Below are 10,158 nucleotides of genomic sequence, written 5' to 3'. Positions count from 1 at the left end.
TAGCACATGAGAATTTTGGTCCCTATGCCTTATGCCTTGGAATCAGATCCAATGCCCATGATTTAAGGGGAAGCCTCAAGGTTTGTGAATCGTCCACGTGGCTCCTTTATTGCCACAAAATTTTTGAGTGATTTACCATTTTTATAGTGTTTTCAACATTTACATGGATGCTTATTTTTCATCCTTTCATTCCCATGCATGGCAGTTTCAACTTTTTTACATGTAGTTTGGATCTTGTGCCCATTTTGGTGAATGTATTTAGAGAACATGCCTAGTTTCTTGGAGCATGTGCAACATTGGAGGCACACTATGCTTAGTTCACTGGTTTTTATACCATTCTTTGGTAGTATAGAGGCACACATAATCTCAAGCCTTGTAACCACCTTCTTGCGCATTGCTTTTTGTCGACTGCCCTCTGTCCCTACTCTACCATGTGACACAAGTGGTCATGTCACTAGGTTTGTATTGACTTTGATCCATGGACAATTTTACCATTTAAGATAGTGGTATCGAATGGTGGTATTTGGCATTTTAAGGGTGGTTTCTACCCAATGATGGACCAATACATGCATTTTTTAGGTGAAGTTTCATGCCTCATGCCATATGTAACATTTTTGTTTGCCTCATGTACCAAAAGCAAGTGTTTTTATTAGAATTTTTTTTTTCTCACATGCACTTATATTGACCATTGAATTTGTTTCTCCAGCACTGACTCTTTTATCAGCTACAGTGATTTTCTTACATATTTGTCTTTCTTCTGGTGACCGAATATTTTTTTAGGTAGGGGTCATTTTCTAGCATTTATTTTGTCTCAATGAACATTTTCCTGCCAAATTTATGCTCATCACTTACTAACGTCAGCACTACATCAACACTCGTGTCACCTAGTCAAGCCTTGTTTGGACCTACCTTCAATTTTTTGCCCATATCTCAAGCATACAGACTCCTTTTTCCACATGTAGGATATTGTCAAAAAGATGGTTCTGAGCCTATCATAGTAGTATAGGTGTTTTTTTATTTTTGATGATTTTTTAATGGCTTTTTTGCTATCAAAGTTAGGGGTTCTATTCTGCACTCCGTGAGACATATCTTGAGCATTTGATCTTTGATTTGGAAATTCTTTATATTGTTGGAAAGGTATTTCAGAGATCTTTCCAGTGATGCTAGTTGTTTTTTGAGATTTTGATTTGGGTACATTCTATTCAGTTCTTTGCATTTTTGCATTTGGTGGGTATCTTGGTTATTTTAGGTCTAGAGATCAATTTTGTTGCTTCAAATGATTTTTTATGGTTTGTACTATCTATTGTATTAGCCCCATGTCTCTGCTGGTCTCTTTAGAGATCATTGTATGTATTCTTGCAAACACACTAAGATAAAGTTCCATATTGCATCTGTATTTTTGTTTCAATTGTTTAGCCTTGTTTTGCCTTCTGATTCATCCAGTTTCATCTAAGGACACTTGCATAAATTATTGTATTATTGGGATTCAACATATATTATACCTTATTGTACATGCACTACTCTGATTAAAGTGCCATGGGGGGGTTGATGTTTTGCCTTTGTTTGTCATCTTCCTTTGTCCAGTGAGTTTCCCTTCTATGACATTAGCCACATGGCATGTATGAGATTGATCACCTTAGTACACACATATGTACTCTTTTGTGCATCTTGACTATGGTTCATTGACATGCAATTCTTTTCGCCCACTTTTTTAGTTGCTTGTTACCTCACCCTTGTTTGCATTAGGGGGGTTCTTCTATTATTTCTCATGTTTCCTTGGTTCGATGGAGTGAGCCATGTATTTAGTATTTGTTCCTATGTACTAGGCAGATGTAGTGGCTAGATACCTATGCATTTCAGTGAGATGGCTGATTTACCATATAGATACTCTTCTTTTTGTTCCTACTTTGGATGCAATCTTCTATATTTGATTGTTTAGCTCTTCAAGCTTTGGTGTTTCATGCCATCTGTATCTTTGAGTTCAATCATTTTCCTTTGTGTGCCTTTTGATTCAATTCAGATTATAGTCTTCTCTACCTAGTTAGGTTCTATTTCAATGGAGGTTCTTCATATCAACAATTACTTTTGATAGAGCTTTGTAACTTCTATATGCCTGAGTGGTGTTCTTCATGATCATCTTTTGTTCCTATATTTTGGGACATTCCCTGGTTTGGAGACTTCTTCAATCATTCACTAGTTCTTTTTAGCATTATTTCCATCTCTTTTTAGAGTAGGTTTTTCGCATGTGGTTTTCTCTATTTTTCTTCTTTTCAAAGTTTTGGTTGTGCTTGGGTATGTCATCAAGCTTTGTTGCTGAGACCCAAATTTACTTTTAGTAGTAGTTTCTATATTTTTAGCTACTCCCTAAGTTTATCTTAAGGGGGGTGTTAGAGTAATAAAGTTTTTTCTATTTAATTGAATCATATTGATTCAATTATTAAGTCACTTATTATCTCTAGTGTACTTAAGCTAAACTTTGGGCATATAATAATGAATTCTTTTATTACTTATATAATGCAACTTAGGTTGGGTTCCTATTAGGGTTTTGATCTCATTTATAAGGATAATATCTCTTTGTAATTATTACATCAATTCACTTTTGATAATAGAAATTTCTTATTTTGATCATTAAGAATGTCTCATCTATGCATATGGGAATTGAAACCTCCATAGCTTTTGCTTCTCTCTTTCTATGACAATTTTTTGCATGCAAGTGATACTTGGGAGCTGTGGGGTTGATCTTTCATCAACTTTAACAATTTCAATAATATCTTTGTTGCTTTGTTTCTCAAGAATGGAAAGATAAAAACTATCAAAGACTTTAGGCCTATAACATTATGTAACACAGTAGATAAGGTGATTTAAAAGGTCATTGTAAATAGATTGAAGAATGCTTCATCCTCAATCATTTCAGTTGAACAAAGTGGTTTTTCCTTTGATAGATCCATTTTTGTAGGTATTATAGTTATTCATGAAGCATTCCACTTAGTAAGGAAGGAAAGAGCACCAAGTATGATGATCAAATTGGATATTAAAAAGGCCTATGATAATGTTAATAGGGATTTTCTACTGACAATTTTGAGGGAATTTGGATTTGGGGAGGCTTTGTGCAATTGGATTCATTGCTAGATTACTACACCAAAGTTCTCAATGTTATCAACGGAAGTCCACAAGGATTCTTTGAAACAACTACTGGAATTCGACAAGGTGACCCCTTATCACCTGTTTTATTTATTATTCTTTAGGAGGTGTTGAGCATGAATATTAATGTTATTGGTGATGACAAATTGTTAAAGGGTATTAGTATTGCCATATGCATTGATCTTATTACACACTTGTAGTTCATAGATGACACATATTTGATGGGTGAGGCATCTCTGCAAGAAGCCAAAATTATACACACAACTTTGGATAATTATAGCATGGCATTGTGGTAGTTTATAAATTGGAATAAATAAAAATCCTTTTTCTTCAATATAGATAAAATAATGCAAAAAATGTGTGTGAAGTGTTGAAAATGAAAATTGGCACTCTTCCTAGAAGATATTTATGTATTCCTCCTTTTGATGGTGCTTGCAAGATAAATTTATGGAAGGAATTTTTATTGATAATTGTGTAAATAAATTAGAAGGATGGAAATGGAGGTTTAGCTTATACGAGCAAGATAATTATGCTTTAGTTAGTGATCTCTAGTATCTTGATTTTATCCATGAGTTGTCTCAAGATTCCTATGAAGTTGTTTAGATATACTGAGCAACATATGTATAGATTTTCTCAACATATGTATAGATTTTCTCTAGAATGGGGTCCAAGAAGAATATAAGATTCCCTTAGTGGCATGTGATTTCATTTGTAATCCAAAAGGGTGCGATGGTATTGGCCTTAGGAAATGGTAACTTATTAATAAATCTTTGGGAGATTAATTAGTTTAGGATATCTACTCATGCCTAACATATATGTTGATTAAAATTTTGAAAGCTAAATATTTGGATTCTATGGAGAACTCTAGAATTTTTTTGGTGCTTAACCCTCCTAAAGGTTCTATTGTGTGGAACTTTATCCTAGAATGCAAACAGTGGTTTTGAATCATATTTCGTGACAAGTAGGGAATGGTTGCTTGGCCCATTTTTGGGATGATTTCTAGAGTGGACACCAACACTATCTTAAAATAATAAATTTAGGGAGTTAGCAAATGTTTTATGCAATCTTTGGGGTGATAAGTTGCATGTGTATATGGTGAAGGTTTCTACCTATATAGGTGATCAAAGGAAGTGGAATTATGTGGCAAATACATGTTTAGATGCAAGAAGACAAGAATCAATGAGGCAAATTTTTACTAGTGTGAGGAAAATTTGAATAGATGCAAGGATAAATTGATTTGTTGTAGTGCAAAGAGTGGCATATACTCAACTAAATTAGGATATGATCTTCTTTCTAACAAGGTAGTTAATCTGGAATGATCATTATAGCTATCTTTGGATAGGGATTCTTTACCGAAGGTTGGTGCCTTTGCCTGGTTAGCTATTCAAGGAAGAATTTTAACAGGGGAGAGAAGGAAAAAGTATGGTTTTATAGGACCGACCCAATGTGTGTTGTGTGAAAATAACTATGAGGATATTGATCATCTATTTAATGCAATACAATTTCACTCAAGGATGTTGGAGGCACTTAGAACTTAATTGGGGCTGATTGGACCATTATCAAATAAGATTCTTGACCTTTTTGAATGTTACCCAATTAAGGTGAACAAATCTAACCTGTAAAAACTATGGATTGTTTGCCCTTCTAGAGTTATCTTAGAAGTTTGGAAGGAGTGGAATAGAAGATTTTTCAAGGATATGAAGGAATATGTGCAGAGAGTTCTTTATATGATTGATGTTGTAATTGAGGAAGTCAGGAGTGTGAAAAAAAATCATTTAAATACTAATACTATTTTTACCTCTTGGTATAGTAAAATGCAGAAATAATGGTCGAGCATTAAGGTAAGATATAATAATTATCGGGGAGATACGGTTGCTAGGCAAGAGGATAGAATCCCATTTTTTGGATTCCCCCAAAGGATGGTTGGATCAAAATTAATTTTGATGGGACCTCAAAAGGCAACCCTTGAAGGTCAGTGGTGGGAGTGATTTATTTTACCAATTTTCACCTCCTTGTGCAATTTGGTAGAACTTGATGACCAGTCTCATGAAGTCAAAGGTGACAACCATGTCAACATGCATGGATCTATTCATATACTATAGGGATAGATAAAAATATTTCTTATATGTTTATATCCCTAATTCATTTGGAGACTTTTCATATTATAATGTCATCCTTTTTTAAAGATTTAAGTTGTGATGTTACAAAAATGTTTCATCATCAACATCTTCCCTTTTCTATCACTAATTATTGTAGGGGATTCATGAGTGCAAAAATAAACATCAACTGGTGTGCATGACTTCACATATGTTAGGGGAGACTATGTGGCTTATGGTATGAAGGGGTGAAATGGTGGAGCGTGAATGCTCGTAGGTGGTCAGCATAAACCTTAGGTTTAGGTCACGAGGGTGCAAAAAGATTTATTTTGCATGATTATGAGGGTAGTGGTTGAGTTAAGCATTTAAGCTATGATGATGTGATGATGGAGGAGACAATCAACTTAGTAGTTGATCGCAACATGGTAAGTGAAAATTGAAGACTAAAGACTTAAGTTGTGAGGTTGTGATTGCCCACGAAGCAATTAAGTGTTACCTTGTCACATGATTGCAAGACAAGCCATGCCTTAAGAATACCTTAGGAGGCCCACAATTTTCATGGCTGTCAAATCTTTTTAGATTGATGGCTAGCATATTCACTCTTTTTGAAGCTGCACATGCTTTAAATAAAGTGCGAAAGTGAGCACTTTCCATGTCGACTTATGGGACCAGATTCAATATGTGGGTCACACAACGAGGATGTGTCAGAGAAAGTGATTGAGGCACATTATCTAGGAGTGCTAACTATGCCAAGAGTTTTTCAATTTACAGATGTCATCAAATCTCAACAGATCAACATCTAGCATATTTGCATATTTTGCAAATGCTTGAACTTTAGCCATTGGGGGAATATGAGTGTGCGACACGTGTCATGGTGGGCTAGGCAAATAAAAACTCCTTCATTGCATCATTGTAAGGGTCAATTATGAAGGGATAGTTCATCAAATGAGAGCTGACTAATTCAACCAATATGCACTCGACTGAAGGATCAGCTTTGGAGTCTTCTAATCTTATGATAGATTGTCACTCGTAAGGTCCTAATAGCAAGTGATGAGGTCTTTCAATTGTTAGGATGAAACCATTGACATAAATAATAATTACATGCAAATACAAACAATAACAAAAAATAATAGATCGCACAGAAGAGAACACAAGACACCAAGAGTTAACCTACAAAGACTAAAGGATTTTATAGTGAAAGGTATTTTATGATTCTAGTTGATGACTTTTCTAGAATGATGTGGGTTGCATTTCTTAAAGAGAAATCTGAGGCATTTGGTAAGTTTAAGATGTTCAAGAATAGAGTTGAGAATGAATCTAGTATGATGATTAAATGTTTAACATTAGATAGAGGAAGAGAGTTTACTTCAAATGAGTTTAACATGTTTTGTGAAGAAAATGGAATCAAAAGACAATTATCAGCTTTGAAAACCCCTAAAAAGAATGGCATTGTAGAGAGAAGGAACAAGTCAGGTACAAAAGATACAAGAGCTATGTTAGCAAAAAATGATGTATCCAAGATGTTTTGGAGAGAAGTTGTGAATACAACAATCTACACTATGAACAGAGTGCAAGTTGGGAAAGACACAAACAAGACCTTTTATGAACTATTGTTTGGTCACTCACCTAGTTTTCAATATTTCAAATTTTTTGGTAGTAAGTATTATATCAAAAGAGATGATGATATTGGTAAATTTGATGCTAGAAGTGATGAAGGTATGTTTCTTGGTTATTCATTGAAAATAAAGGCTTATAGATGTTATGATCAGAGAAATAAGACTACTATGGAAAGTGCAAATGTGAGAATTGATGAGAAATTTAGGATACAAGAGAGAATAGTTGATTAAAAATCAGATGACGATGTTGTTACTAATCCAAGGAATGATGAGTTATTTCTTGAGACTAACAATGATTTGTAGAATGAAGAAGAGCCAATGCAGGAACAAAACTTGGAACCTTTAGTAGAGCCAAGAGTTGAGATAGAATCTCCTACTTTAGGAAAGAATATGATAAAGAATCACCCATCCAAGAAGATCATTGAAAGAAAAGACAAAGGTGTGATGAAAATAAGTAGATTCAATGAATAACTATGCTTGATATCTCAAGTTGAGACTAAGAATGCAAATGAACCATGTAAAGATGATTATTGGAAACAAGCCATGAAAGAGGAATTGGATCAGATAGTAAAGAATGAGACATGGGAATTGGTTCCCAAACCAGCAAACAAGAATGTGATAGGAGCTAAATGGGTATTTAGAAACAAGATGAATGAACAAGGCGAAGTTGTAAGGAACAAAGCAAGATTGGTATGTAAAGATTACTCACAACAAGAAGGGATATATTATGAGGAGACTTATGTTGTAGTGGCTAGAATAGAAGTAGTAATATTATTCTTATCTTATGTAGCACAGAAGAAATTCAAAGTGTCTCAAATGGATGTCAACTCAACATTTCTAAATGAAGAACTTGAAGAAGAAGTGTACATTTAGCATCCTTAAGGTTGTCCTTTGACATATGACAAGGACATGGTATGCAGATTGAGGAAAACATTGTATGGCTTGAAGCAAGCACCCAAAACCTAGTATGCAAGGTTGGAAAAGCTTGGATATAGCAAAGGTATTGCAGATAGTAATCTGTATTAGGAGGAAATGAAAATGGCTTGACAATTTTGGTAATATTTGTTGATGATATCATATTTGGAGGAAATGATGAAGAAAGTGAGAAGTTTGCTAAGGAGATGAAGAAAGAATTTGAAATGAGTATGATAGGAGAGATGCAATATTTTCTAGGATTGCAGATTGTATAGAATAAAGAAGGAATCTTTATTTCTTAGACTAAGTACTTGAAGGACTTGCTGAAAAGGTTTGGTTTGGAAACATGCAAACCTTTTGGAACACCTATAGTAACTAGACACAAGTTATCTACAAAGGATGAGACACCTATTGTTGAGCAAAAAATAGATCTATGATTGGAGGATTGCAATATTTGACTCACACAAGGCTGGATATAGCAAATGCAGTTGGAATTGTTGCAAGAATTCAAGCTGATCCTAGAGAAGCACATTTATATGCAACAGTCAAAAATATATTTAGATATCTAAAGGGAACATCTGAGTTTGGATTATAGTATGACAGATCTAGTGATTTCATTCTAAGTGCTTATACTGATGCAAATTGAGCAGACAGTATGGATGACAAAAACAATGCTAGTGGTGGAGCCTTCTTTCTTGGAGGAAGATTGGTTTATTGGTTAAGAAAGAAGCAAGATTATACATCACAAAGTACAATACAAGTAGAATATATTGCAGCAACAAACAATTGCAATCAAGTCATTTGGATGAAGCAGATGATGAATGATATAAGGATAGAAATTAATGAACCTATTGTTATTCATTGTGATAACACAAGAATGGTAAATATATCTAAGAATCTAGTGTTTCATTCTAAGACCAAGCACATTTCTATAAAGTATCACATGTTGAGGGAGAAAGTTGCAAAAAAGGAAATTAGATTGGAGTATGTGAGCACTAAAGAGTAGTATTGTAGATATATTCACTAAGTCTCTTCCCAAAGAGACTTTTGAGTATGTGTGAGGTATGCTTGGGGTTATGTCCCTTCCTACATCAGAATAGAAGATGCAAGAGTGCATTAGTCCAGTGTAATAGAGCACAATTTTTGTCTAGACTCAATGTTGATGCTTCCTTCTTTGGGGAGTACCTATGATGGACAAAGTCATCTAGGACTCTTGTTGGATGTCATTTTGAATAATGTCTTTGGACACTTAACCTAAGTACGAATTGATTGTTGCTGAGTTTGATGCAATAAAGTTGGTTGCTGAAACTGTTGACATTGATGTCAATGGGGGAGAAGTTTGGCATGAAAAAAAAAGCATAACAGTTGGAAAAGTTTGGCATAAGTATGTTCAGAACAAGTACAACATGGAATGACAGTTTGACAAAAAGTACATTGAGGTATATCAATGGGGGAGAATGATTGATGAGGAGGATTTGAAAAGATGAATAGTCTTTTGTTAGTATTCTTAGAACTAAATGTTTTTCATCTATGTTTCCATCAATGCCAAAGGGGAAATTTTTGCAAACATGAATGTTGATGATATTCCTATGGGGGAGTATTTTAGATATGTTACTATGATGATATGTTACATTCATGATTGATTTTTTCATTAATATCAACATAGCAATTTTTTGTGGTATCTAATAGAAGAACAGTGGAAAGATCAAGTTGCAATGGATGACTAGTTGAGTATTATAACTATCCAAGATTATAGGAGATACTTCTAAGTATCTAGTATATACAATTAAGTCTAGAAGAAGTTATGTAATTTTTGGTGATGTCTATTATGAGATGGAGTTTACAGAGGCATCTTCTAGTAAACTTGTTATATCTCTTAGAAGAGTTGATATTCTAAGGATCAAGCTTGAGGACATGAAGAATAAATTTTCATGATGACATGGCTAAGTTTGCTTGTCATAATATTGTGTATATAGAAAATTATTCAAGTTGCAAGGTAGAGGATTAATGTTATCACTAAGTGTAATGTGTTCTTAATGTGGTCCTATAATAATTAATTCAGAAGGTCTAATAAATGACTCAGAGAATTGTTTTTTAGACTTGATATTAAGAAAGGGCATTTTTCTTTATCATATGGTATGATTTTTGATTGATGATAAGCAACAGTAAGAGAAAAATGTGAAGTTGAGAATATTAGTACAGAAGTGAAGGAAACTTCATTGTCGAGGTTTCGCTTAGTGATCTAAGGTTTGATATTTGGATCCAAGGTTTGTGACCTAGTCTACAATGTATGATAGTGATTGGTTTAGTTGAAAGAAAAAAAGAAAGAAGAACATAATAATAATTTTTTTGTTTGAATAGTGACCTCTTCTTGTAGTTGAAATTGTATG

This window comes from Cupressus sempervirens, chromosome 10 (assembly GCF_028749045.1).
Source record: "Cupressus sempervirens isolate cs-2001-9-10 chromosome 10, ASM2874904v1, whole genome shotgun sequence".
Lineage (NCBI taxonomy): Eukaryota > Viridiplantae > Streptophyta > Pinopsida > Cupressales > Cupressaceae > Cupressus > Cupressus sempervirens.
This window is presented reverse-complemented; position numbering follows the sequence as displayed.